General features: G+C 37.6%; 1 long non-coding RNA gene across 1 annotated transcript; it reads right to left on the bottom strand.

Moving 5' to 3' along the window:
* Window positions 1-3,090: 3,090 nt before the first annotated feature.
* Window positions 3,091-13,877, bottom strand: LOC127664772 (uncharacterized). Its single transcript, XR_007973252.1, has 3 exons — window positions 13,774-13,877; window positions 4,238-4,404; window positions 3,091-3,581 (listed from the first exon to the last, which is right to left on the bottom strand). It is a non-coding gene; the product is annotated as an uncharacterized LOC127664772 (long non-coding RNA).
* Window positions 13,878-13,916: the final 39 nt, after the last annotated feature.

Consider the following 13,916-nt stretch of genomic DNA (forward strand, 5'->3'; position numbering starts at 1 on the left):
GTTGGACCATTTCATACATCAAGAATGACTTAATTACCCCAACAGATAACTGAACACATGAAAATGTATATATGACCCAGATTCCAAGGAGGATTAGACAGCTTGAGAAAGGGGGATATTTATATCTAAAATGACTCATTGTACAAAAAAAGAGTCCAACAAGACAAAAAGAGAAAGAGAGCTTACAAGCAGGACATTAATTTCATTGTATAATCGGCTCAGGTAGTAATAAGGAAGTGATTTACTAATCCTTATTAAAACAAAGTAGAATATTGCTACAGGCAATGTCAAGAGATGGAGCTACATTTCACTTTATAAACACTTTCTTGCATTCAGAATCCTTTGAAATGAGAAGCCATCTGTGAAACTGCTTGTAGCTAAGTGGGAGTCTTTAAACAGCTTATCTTTTGATAATGCTTGTTAATCTAGCATAGCAAAGAATATCTTTATAATATTATATATGTATATATTATAATGTGGAAACACACACACTGGCATATTTAGATCTTAAAAGTTGGAGAAGCATGAAATTTATGAACAGCATTTCAAAAGAAGAAATTTAGTAATTTGATTAATACACAGTTTGCTTTTCCTGGAACCTCTGAGAAGAATTGAGTTATGACCAGGAATGGTAGCACACACCTGTAATCTTAGCACTTAGTAAGCAAAGGTAGGAGGATCGCTATGCATTTGAAGCCATTCTGAAGAACACTGTAAAACCAAGTCTCAAAAACAAAACATCAGAGCATTAAGATATGTGCTGTTCCCTATACTTATTTACTAATGTGTGCATACAAATATGGATAAACACATGCATTCAAAAAATTCCCACTTCACATATATGCAAAGCAGATTGGTAAGCAGGGTTACTACAAATGTAATTTACATATTCTGTGTGAATCTCCATTCTGGCAGCCTGATAATAGACAAGCTTCCAAAGCTTAAGTATATTCTCAGAGTGACCCAGTTCACTCAATCACTCCCCAGATACAATGAGAGGCTACTGAAGGGTCCCAGACTACAGCGGATTTGAAGTCTTTGTCCTTATTTCAGGATACCTTTGTTCCAATAACAATAGGTGACATCCCACATAATACAGTGCCATTTGTTCAACTGCCTGCTGAAACTTCCTGTTTAGAATGAGGCAGAGGGATTTCTGAAAAGCCTGGGGAGGTTAGTGAGAAAGAAAGACAAACAATGCAGCTATTTCCAGGATTTTCTCTTGTTGGAAATGAAACTAAATGTTTGGAAGTGAAGGGAAAGGACAGCCTTTCAAAGGAGAAACCAACATCATTAGGACTGAATTTATGCAAGTGTGAATTAAGCTTGAAACTCAGAATATAGGCATGCATTCTGAGACAAATTCATCCAGGGATTCTGTGTAGATCACATAGCATCCTGCTTAGTTCTCTTGAGATTGAAAGCTAGGAATAAAAGTGGTAGTTTTCCAAAGATCATTATGTATAAAAATAAAAGACAATGTTACCTCAATATTTTGTTCTTCCCCCATCTTTCATCCCCTCCTCCTCTTCCTTCAAAACAGTCCAAACTGACTTCCAGCTTAGTGTATAGTCAAGATTGACCTTGACCTCCTGATCTTCCTGTCTGTTGCTGAGATGACAAGTGTGACCCATGCCACCCTGTGGGAGTGTTGCTGGGGAAGCTATACCCCAGACCAAATTTTTGAAAATTTAATTTTGCACCTTATTTTTAGCATGTTTAAGCTTGTTATAAAAAAGACAGTAAAGTAAATTAAAGATTCTTATTTTTTTTAATATGAGTGTGTGTGAGAGAGAGAGCTTTTCTTTGTGTGTGTACAGATGACTTCACAAATCAGGTCCCCTGGAGCTAAAGGTTTAGGTAGTTATGAGCTCGCCAAGGCATTGTGGGTGCTGGAGACCAAGATCAAGTATTCTGATAGAGGAACAGGTGCTATAAAGAGCTCATCCACCCCTCTCACCACAATATAGTTTCTTAATAACATATTGCCAAAGAATAATGCTCTGGATCTAAAGAGAGATACAATATACATAATGATTCCTTAGTCTCCTAGTCCCCTGCCACAAAGGAACTGAACAGATAATGTTAGGAGATGGATCCAAACATGGGCTGGAAGTACTATAAAATAACACTTATTTGATTATTGTATACCCATGAGACACTGAACATGGAATTGTGCTTCATTCTGCTCCCTAAATGCTACATGGCAGATGAAGTTAGTTGGTAGTTTGTACTTAGAAATGTGGAAAGAGGTCAACATGTATGGCATATTATGTTCTTGCCCCTTAAAAGTGAGCAACAGGAACAAAAGTTTTAAATGTCTACTGAAAGCCGATGTGTCAAAAGCTTCGTCCTTAAAGCAACAATGTTTAGAGGTGGGGTTTGGGGAATGTGATCTTACTGTGAAAGCTCTTCCATCATGGATGGATTAATCCACTTATGGACTCATAACTTAATGGGCATTCATTCTTAGCCTTTTGACCAATGTCAAATATAACTTAAAAAACTACTGGTGATGATAGACACAGTAGAATGTGGAACCTAAAAGTATCATTGGCAAGGGTATATCTTGCCTGCTTCTCTGCCATTCCTTCTCTATATCCCTCTCCCAGTCCCTTTCTCTTCTGGTTGTCATGAGATAAACTTCTAAGATGTTCTGCCCTACAAAGGCCTAGAAACAATGAAGTCAAGTGACCAGGGGCTGAAGTGTGTGAAACTGACCCAGTTGCGTTTTTCTTCTTACACTTTAAATTTAAAAGCTGACACGCCCATTTTTATTCTCTTTGGAATCTTTGGTTTTGGTAAAATTTGAAAATATTGGAGTACTTCCAAGATAATTTTCCAACAGAATCAACAGAATTTTTGAACGGATAAATTCTTGTGGATGATAACACGTATCCCACAGCGAAAATGTGACTCTGACGTGGGTCTTGGTTTTATATGGAAAGTAAATAACCTCAATTGTGGTTAGCTGGTGCAATATAAGTAAGTAAAAGCATTATTCTGCATCAGATTTATTGTAGGAGAAAATACTGTTAAGATGGTGACCCAAGAAGATATTACAGTTACAAAAATATGCCCATAACTCCCTTTAAGAACTTATATATTTATTGAGCAGTTAGTATATGACAGTTATTGTCAAAATAATTGATCATTCCCATTTCAATCCTTGAAGAGAGAAAACAATGTTATTTTTATATAATGAACAAGAAAAAGTGAAGGCTGTAAAGAGGTTGAAATGCTTGCCCTAAACCACTCAGTGGAGAATGGAAAATCAGTAATACAACACAGATGGGAAACTCCAGTTCTTCCATGCCTTCTCACCATGCTGGGCTGCTTCCCAAGGAGGAATTTTCCTCTCAATTGAGATTTCATAAACTCTGGATTCGTAACTTGGAATCAAATCGTAGAGCTTCCAGGTAAGGGTAAGGATTACATTGTTGGCATCTAGGGTTCATGAAAATCCAAAAATCTCTATAATCTAGACCTGTATCAAGGCTTCCAAAGAAATGCAAGTATCATCCCTGTCAACTACATGGAGATGCACATGTAGGGTTCCTCTGTGAATCACAGCATCTCACCTATAAAATACAAATAATATTTTGAACTCTCACCATGCTCTAGAAGATGAAAGGTATCATCTGCATAAACTGCTTAATGCATTGCATCAAAAATATGAAATGGTTTATACAGCTGATACTATTGTACCCACAATACTTCCTAAGTGCCAATATCATGGCAATTTTGGATAGCTCAATACATTAGTACCTCTCCACTCATGTAATAATCTCTAACTACAAAAATGAAACCACTGTTTTACAGCATTGGCCACATTCTTTGGTGTAAACTCTCTTATCAGGATCTACTTCATGCAGTCAATGGCTATTATGGGACAATTGGCACAACAGAAAGTGGCGAACCTTTCCCAAAGTAGAGCCTTTTTGTGTTTTCATTCAGCAAACCCCTCCATCTATTATTTTTGAGTCTAAAGACTCTTCAACCAGTTCGTTCATTCATTTATTTTTAATTCTACTGCTTATTTAGTCAGTAAACAGCACTGTTGACCCTGAGGATAGACCAGTACACAAGATAATTGTCTGTCTTCATGAAGTTTCAATTTTGATGGAAGTTCTATGGCTTAAATATAATTGTGTCCCACCCCCATGTATATGCATCCAGGCACACATTTAAATGGTGGGCCTCCAAGTTGAGGAAATATTTTGAAGATGGGGGTTACCTTTAGGAGATGGAATGAGGCTAGTGGAAAAAGGGCACGATAGGCATCTGTGATTAACTTCAGGTTTCCTGATTGGTTCATCTCATCGCCACCAGCTCTCTCTCTCTTTCCATCAAGGATGGAGTCTTCCTACAATGCCTTCTCCACTATGAGTAGCTTAAATAGCTCTGTAAAAAAAAAGATCAAAATAAAGCTTTGTCACTTCAGTTGCTATTGTCAGGTATCTGGTCACAGTTCCACAAAAGTCATAATAGGGTTATAAATAAGCAGATCATAAATAAGTGACTGAATGAATACCAAAACATTTGCTCATAGAAATGAATCTTGTATTAAAGTCTACTTTTGGACTATAAAAATGAAGTAGTCTTTCCTTTAAATTCTACATGTTTAACTAATTAATTCATGTATATGTGTGTTTTGTCTGCATGTATACATTTGCACCACATGCATGCCTGGTTCCTGTAAATAATAGAGGGCAGTAGGGATAAATTCCAAGAGAGTGTAGTTGCCAAGGGTTGAGAGAAACTGTGTGGGTGCTAGGAATTGAACCTGAGTCTTCTGGTAGAACACCAGTTGCTCCCAGTGATTTTAACTGCTGAGCCATGCCTCCAGCCCCCCAGCTTCTATATTTTTTAAGACAAATAATCTTAAACTTCCTCCTACTGTCATGTGTCTTTCCAATAAACCCATGACTGGAATTCTTATTTTTCCCCAAAATATGATAATAATTATATTATTATAATAATGTAGCAAAACTGCAACAGAGTAACCCCACACTAGAAGCTAAGACACAGAAGATCTCCAGAGCCTCCATAAAGTCAACTGTTGGCACTGTAGTCAATAAGAAGTAAGGTGATCAACATTTTTATTGTTGGAATTTGGCTTTACGAATGTATCAGGTCGAAAAGTTGCTAGAAAAAGTCAAAGAGGCCAGGCTTCTCAGGATTCAGCAGAGTCCAGTGAATGGGTCCATGCTGCATGCAATGACGGCTGTCCACACCCAGAGTATATGTCTATATGGAAGAGTAGGAGAGAAGCTACCGTGCGGATGCAACAGAGTCAGTTGGATCAGAAATCAGAAGAGGTTGATCATTCTGTAGATTGAGGTAGACGCTCATAATTGACTTTAAATTGCAACTAGAGGCAAAGCAATGAAGCAACGGTTTATCCCAGCAAGTGGAAGAAATCATTTCTCTATGTCTAAGACAAAGCTTCTGAAAAGGTTTACCAGTCATTTTATTTTATAGACTTCTGGGGCAAAACAGCGGACAGAAACAACTTACGGAAAAGTGGGTTTATTGTGGTTCAGTTACACAATCATGGCTGTCAATGCATAGTGACAAAGTGAATTAGCTAGGCACATTGGAGCCACAGCCAAAGAGCATGGAAAGGCAAATGAACGGAAAGATTAGTACCCTTTCTCTCTTTTATTCAGTCTAGGACCCCAACAGATACCATGGTGCAAAGAACATTTAGAGTGGGTTCTCCCACTACAAATAACCTAATCTAAGAAATGTCTTACAGACATTCCTAGAGGTTTCTTTCCATAGTGATTCTGACTCAGTATCATCAAAATGACAGTCAAGATTAACCATCACAGAAGGTATCATTTCCAGGAGACAAAGATGACAAGGAATCCACTCCAGGAATAGTTAGAGGTCATCAGGTTTCACAAGAAGGGCATATTACACAGAAAAGCTCTAAGATAGCAATAGGTACAGTCAGCCAGGCAGTGGTGGCGCACGCCTGTAATCCCAGCACTCTGGGAGGCAGAGGCAGGCGGATTTCTGAGTTCGAGGCCAGCCTGGTCTACAGAGTGAGTTCCAGGACAGCCAGGGCTATACAGAGAAACCCTGTCTCCAAAACACCAAAAAATAAAAAAAAAGAAAAGAAAAGAAAAAAACAAATCCAAAAATAAATAAATAAATAAATAAATAAATAAATAAATAAATAAATAAATAAAAACAATAGGTACAGTCTAAACAAGAAAAAAAGGCAGCATGTCAAAGCAAAGTAGATTCAAGGTATAACTGTGGGACAAGGCTTATCAGTCAGGAATGAAAATGAGGCTTGACTGAATCAGTTATGTCTGTGCCTTGTCTGAACCCATCTGCATATTCTTCTTGGTGGCTCAAAAGAAGAGAAGCCAGAGAGACAGGAGACTTTTCAACAAGAGCCTGATCTGAACCATTGTTCTCACATGTGAGAAAGTTCTCTGTATTCTTATCCTTAACCTTTTGATTCAGGGACATTTCTCTAGGGGCAATACCAGTCAAGATTGTCCATGTGACTGAGGAAGCTAAAATCTGAATCAGAAATTAACAGACAGTAGATGTTGTCTTAAACAAATGATGTTGGATTTCTGCTACCAGTAAGCATTCTAATACTATTTTGAATATGAAATATTCATATTCAAATTGATATTAGTGTTATGCTAATATCATATCCCTAACTTGATAGATAAGTGGTGAACCAATGCAGTGTATACATTTTATGACTCTACATGTATAACAAGCGAATAGAAGTCTAGCTAAAAATAGTGAGTTGTGATGGGGTTACTGATTCCTCTCTGTTCTTATGCTATCGTCACTGTATTTCAGATTCCTGTGTGGTTTCTACAATAATACATCAATGTGTGACCTTGAAAAAGTCCTCTGCTCTTGACTTTTCTCACTTTTTTCATATATGAGATGGGATAAATCATCATCATGACTGTAAGCATCACCATCATCATCATCTACATTCATACATACATACATACATACATACATACATATATATATACATACATACATACATATATATATACATACATACATGCATACATACATACATATGTACATACATACAGGAACTTGCATTAAAGAAGATTATATTAATAAAGATGGTATTTTATACACTGCAGTCAGTATCTGACACCTATAAATGTTAAATTCTAGTTAATATATTTATTATGACTTATCTCTCCTTATTCTTTCTGGCACCCTTTTTTAAGATAAACAATCGCAGACTTCAAGATCTACATCCTACTACTGCCCAGTTCAAACTTCTGCCTCTATGGAATTGTCCAGCTAAAAGTACCAGTAGATGGCTAAAGGTCCCATCTAGTAGCTGTCTAACAATGTTCTCTTGTATGTCTTACTTCCTATTGGTGGGTCCTCAATAGAGAGGCAAAGGTCACACCAATTTAGTCTGCTCAAGAGCAGGATATTCTGACTCTCAGCCTACCCAGCTCTTGTGGTCTATTGCTCAACCACTGCTCATCATTTTTGCAGATCTCGCTGAGAAAACTCAAGTTTATGTCCATCTTTCTAGTATGGTGAAGAAAGATCAACATAGTATAGTCTCCAACTAAGGCAGCCAGTTGAGAAAGCCCCACCATTGAGTCTGTGACAATCTCTTTGTCTCCAACCATATGTGTATTTCTTCCACAAGGCACTTAGTGTCCAGCTCAGCTAGCTTCTCCTTTGACCCCCCAGTTCTTCTTCCAAGATTTACATCAGTCAAGTGCTTTTCTTGCATTTGCAGTTTTGAATCCTGACCCAGAGTCCATGTGTGTGCTTGTTTCAATGGCTCAACATTTTCCCTTAAAGACAATGAGCTCTCTAAGTACTAAATAGCAGATGACATGCTGGCTGCTGGGAGCACCAACGTAAGTCAAACAAAAATCCCTTAAGTAGACATGCTCCCCCTGAGAGAGAAAATTTTGTAGGTTTGAACAGTTCATGGAAAAGAAAAAAGTCCTAGAAACAGAAACTACTGTGTAGGAAGCTCTTTCTGTGATATGACTGGAGGCAGCCACCCTTTTCCCACATTCATTCCTGTCCCTGTCTGCCACTGTTCAGACAAGAAATGGCACAAATAACATCTATGTGCTCTCTCTCTCTCTCTCTCTCTCTCTCTCTCTCTCTCTCTCTCTCTCTCTCTCCCTCCTTCCTTCCCTCCCTTTCAACTCTCTCCCTTTCTTTTTCTATTTCTTACTTTTAATTCTATTTATCTCTCTTCTTTCCAAGAACCATATGCTCTTAAGATGGATGAGATAAATGGTAGAAATATGAGAGAAAAAGTAGATAGAATAAACACATTACAGGGGAAGCCTTTGGGTGCAGGGATAATGGCAGCTTTTCCATGCAGCTGAAGAACCCTGAGAAAAAAAAGACAGCAGCAAGCCTTGTCAGGCTTCAGTGGGAAAGGATGTGCCTAGCCTTGCAGAAACTTGATGTACCAGAGTTGGGGGAATACCCATGGACCCCCCAACCTGCTCAGAAAAGATGTGTATGGGGAAATAGGGGTAAGGATTGTGGGAGGGGGTGACAAGGGTGGGGCAATGAGTGGGATATGTAGTCAATAAGTTAAAAACAGTAAATAGATAAAAGCTAGCAGAAGACCTGCAGTTGTCACTCTCTCCATTGGAGGTCAAGAAACGGAGAAAGGAATCGTCTCAACCAAGAGAAGCCATCTGAAAAGCTCCCTGAATTGACCCCCATCAGTCTTCACTGCAATATCTATTGATCATGGCATAGGCAACCGTGGCAACACCAAAACCCTTGACTTACATCATTGTCTTTGGTGAGTTAATCAGGAAGATTCAGGACCTTTAGGGAAAATAATAGGAAAGTTGACACAGGTCTCCATCTGGATTCCTTTTCTTACTCAAAGAAAGAAGGTCATGAATTTACAAGGAAATGATGCCATGGGTTGATCTGGCTTATCTCTTTCAATTTGAAGCAGTTCTCCGAGTTGGCCAGGAGATTAAAAGCAAATATCCTATGACCTGTAAAATATGCTCTCTCCTCTCCCTTGCAGCATTTTCTCACAGGCTCTTCCATACCAAGAAATTTCGGAAGACAAGTTAGACAGTTTTGAATCAATGGAGGTCAAATGAGGTATGAACACTGCCCCGCAAAGGATCAGACTTAAGAATTCAAGAGTTCACTGAACACAGGCACACAGGCTAAATGAAAAGGCTACAACACAAAATGAATAAAATAATATACAATGAAATAGTGCTTGGTTTTAAATCCTTTTTACATTTAGATATTTGTATTGTATGAGAGTGAGGATGGGCATATTCATTCCATGGGATGCATCCAGAGATCAGAGGACAGCTTACAGGAATTGGTTCAGTCTCTGTATCTTCTCTTCTTTTGGCTTCCAGGGATTGAATTCAGACTGTCAGATTTGGCAGGAAACACCTTTACCCACTGATCTGTCACTCTGATTTTAGAATTAAGCCAGGAGCTGGTCATTCTCCATTTCTGAGCCAGACAAAATTAACCTCAATAGCAGCAACTCATTTCCAGTCCTGAAATACACACATGGCTCGTTATCACTTATGGGCGTCTCTCCCTCCACAGATAAACTACTCTCTTGGCATCACCCATGCAAAGATCTCATCAGCACGTGGAGGGCATGTGATATAAAATATGTCCACAAGGGAAGAATTATCTTTTACTGGCAATCTGTGAACACTACGGAAAAAGAATCTTCTGTGATAGAATTATAAATGCTGGCCCATCAAACAAATACCTCACGTCTAAACTCTGGGTGAATATTGAATGCCATTTTTTTCCTGCTTGGCATTTTGATGTAACTATGCAATAATATCAAATAATTTTGTGTTTACATATACCAGGTGACAAACTGCATATGCACAATTACAGCGTTTAGTAAGGAATTTTACAGCCATCTAATGCATAATGAAAATTCTGTATTGAAATATACTTTTCCTCCTAGAGTTTTATGTGTATTAGACACAGAGTAGACAGGAGAGAATCTTCCAGTATTGGAAGCATATGCCAATTCAATTTTTTCATAACTCACTACTGTGCATGAAGACAGAGATGGAAAGTCAGCAGAATATTGAAAGGGAAGCAAAATTAAACAAGAATTGTAACAAATACTATTGAAGTGGTTTCTGTGGGCATGAAAATTAATATTTTTGTTAGAAGCTACATTGGTCAACAATTTTACATCAATATGACTGTTCAGAAATTAGCTGATTGCTATTTAGAACAAGATGATACAAGGCAGCCTAGAGTGTTTAGCCTTTGCTTCAGAAAGTAAAATGAGTATAAGCAGTGTTATAAATGAATCTACTTAGCACCATAAGACATTTAGAACCAAACAAATCACTTTCTAAATACCAGCTTTGTATACTATAATTATCAAGATAATTGTCATAGATCTACGAATGTGGCATGGTTGATTAATCCTCTTCCTTGGCAGGTTTAATTTATTTGTTGAATATCGATGTATACCTACCACTAAAGGAGGCTCTCTGATATCAAAGAACACCTCCCCTATCTAATTTTACAAGCATCTAATCTACCATTTTTTCATTAAAACAATATAATTTAGCTTTAATTCTTAAATTCAGTATTATTTTCCAATGGAGCACTTTCTAAAACATTTAAACACATTTTGCAATTATAGATGAACTGCTACCAAATGCTCTAAGATATTGCTAAACCTATATTTATTTTAAACAGTTTAAGCTAAAGATTTAATATTGTTGAGTAAATTTCCAAAGATCTTAAAGAAATCACTCAAAAGCCTAGTGTTAATCTATTTTATGGTAGATACACTTGAATTACAAATTTTAAAACATATTAAAAGTGCTTTGGGGCTAACACCTGTATTGACAGCTGACAAGTGTCTTGGCTGATACACCAGGGCACATGCTAGTGTGGATGCCAATAGTGGTAGCAGGGGATGAGATTACAGGCACCAGCATAATGCTGCTGCTTGAGATCTTCTCAAATGTTTCTTTCTTTTTAAGGATAATAATAAAATTTTAAAATAATATAATAAGATTTTAAAAAAAACTAATATATTGGAGTTAGATAAAGTAAACAAACAGGACAAAAGCCCAAGAGAAGCCACAAGAAACAAAGCCCTATTTGTTAATACTCTCAGGATTCCCATATAAATACTAAACAGAAAGCCATAGCATTTACACAGAGGATCTTGTGCAGACCCACGCAGGCCCTGTGCATTCTGCCTTGGTCTTTGTGAGTTCATATGTGCTTAGATCATGTTGATTTAGAGGCTCTTGATTTTTCAGTGTCCTCCATCACCTCTGGCTCTTGAACTCTTTCTGCTTCCTCTTCTGCAGGTTCTCTGAGCCCTGGGGGAGGGATTTGATGAAGACATTCCATTCATGATTGGATATTTCAATGTCTCTGTCTCTGTCTCTCTCTGTCTCTCTGTCTGTCTCTATCTCTGTCTCTCTGTCTCTCTCTGTCTCTCTCTCTGTCTCTCTCTGTCTCTCTCTGTCTCTCTCTGTCTCTCTCTGTCTCTCTCTGTCTCTCTCTGTGTCTCTCTCTGTGTCTCTCTCTCTGTCTCTCTCTCTGTCTCTCTCTCTCTCTCTCTCTCTCTCTCTCTCTCTCTCTCTCTCCATAACACCTGTCTGCAAGTCTCTGTATTTGTTGCCATTGGTTGGAGGAGGTAGCTTCTCTGATAATGCTGAATAAAGCAATGGCTTATGGGTATCACTAGGAGTCATTTTATTGCTACTATATTTTTATGTTCTTTAAATAGTATTTTGATCTACCTTAGGTACATGGGGTATCTACTCCCAGGTTCTTAATCACCCAAGCAGTGTCAGATATGGGTTCTATATTGTGAAGTGAATCTTAAGTCATCAGATATTGGCTGGTTACACTGCTAAGCTTTTTGCCACTATTACACTAGTGTATCTTACAGGCAGAACATCAAAGCTGACTATTTAATGTGCCTAAAAAGCCATGACAATTGCTCTACAGCCAAGAATTCTACTGATAGTTAATAATTACACCATATGCAGTAAGACCCAAATGTAAACCATTTTGTCTAGCCAAAGGAAATATCATTATGCTTGAAGTATGCCCCAATAAAGCTAAAATTGCTGCTACTATAAAACAAATTATACCTAAATAGTGACATTGAGCATTGGTATTAAATAAAGGATTAAATTAAAATGATTTGGTAATTTAATTTGCTTAGTGGTAATCCTTTTGACAAGTGATGTTTCACAGTCCCATCACTTTCCAGAGAATTCTACCATTCCACTCTTTCTTGGTATGTTGGTTTTTAGTATTGTAAGAAAGTATTGTTGGGTAAAGAGAAAGAATGTGTACAAGATTCTTTGATTTAGGAATTATGATGCTTTCTTTACAGGCACTTTAGTTCCTGTACATTGAAGTCACTACAAAACTGTATTATGAAACCACAAATGTATGTATTACCACAAATATAGTCTAAGGAAAACTGGAAAAGAACTCTCTCATAGGATACCACCCTTCTTTGTAAAATATCAGTGATAGAAATTTTCATAAAAAGTAAAATTTCCATTGCATGTTTTACTCAAATTATTTCTTTGAAAAAATTTTTCTCTTTGAAAAGTAATTAGAATGAACAAACACACAGAAAAAAAATGTGTTTGACCCAGCTGACAAATGGAACTGTCTTTTTGAAGTTAACCAGATAGCTCAATGTTATCTGTTCCTCCAGGATTGGTCCCTTTGTTGAGGTAATTTAGTTGGAATCTAGCATGAGTTTTCTTGCCTTCAAGGACCCTGATTTATTTTAAAAATGAACAGAATTTGAACAAATTGTGTAAGACAACCAAACAAAAATGTTATGTAATTTGGGTGGGGGAGGGGAGGGACATTCCACTACTTGCAGCAAGACTTGTGTTGCAAACCAGCATCACTATAAAATGGTTGTTGGAAAAAATGGATGGAGAAAGCCCATGTGTTTCTACACACTGACTGTACTTATTAAACACTGTCCAAGGGGAATTCTTTAGGAGAATAGCAAGTATTTCTCTTGTGAGGTTGTTCTTTTGTTGGGCACTCATGTCTTTCTGCAAAGAATAAAGCTGAATGAACGAATGAACATGCATTGTTCCTCGAAAGCCATAGAGAAGTAGCTGGGATATCTCCCAGCCTTCATCTCTCTCTGAAATTATCTTTGAATAAATAGCACCAACTTTTCGTTCTTTTTATCCAACAAGTATCATGGGACTGTATTCACATATATACACTCAGCTTTGACCTGCGAAGTCATCTTCCCATACCTAAAACTCCACCTCCTGTATACAGGTCAGATTCTCCCTTTTCTTTTTCCCTTTCTGACTCAGTTTTAACCCTATCATAGGTCATGATGAATGAATTCTATAGACCTTATTTGTCTGTGATCACATAGATTTTAAGACAAATAGAGTAGTCAGACAGTACCTGGAGAAGTAAGTTTGCTTTAGATTTCATTTTCATGAGATAATATAGAGTTTCTATTTACTAAATTCCTATTAGATATTTAAGTATTCAGGAGCTAGGAGTATGGCTCAGTAAGGAAGAGCTCTGCTATCCAGGCAGAAAGTCCTGAGTTTAATGAGTTTACATTTCTAGACTGTATGTTAAACAAGCATACCTGAAACCCCAGTGCTGAGCTGTGGGGACAAGATGGCCTATCTAGACATTACAGAGAATTACAGGTTCAGTAAGAAAACATCTGGTAAGAGAGTAAGGGATTTTTCCAAGGTCATTGCTTACCTGAAACCTGTGTAATCATCCATCAAAATGTGGTTTTGGCTTGTGTCTTTCACCTACGATCTCAATGGTTTTCTCATCTTGAGTAAGCACTTGTAATATGGTGCTGTACTATGGCAGCACTTCTTGTGCTTTTAGCTATGCAA

This window comes from Apodemus sylvaticus, chromosome 14, assembly GCF_947179515.1.
Source record: "Apodemus sylvaticus chromosome 14, mApoSyl1.1, whole genome shotgun sequence".
Taxonomy (NCBI): domain Eukaryota; kingdom Metazoa; phylum Chordata; class Mammalia; order Rodentia; family Muridae; genus Apodemus; species Apodemus sylvaticus.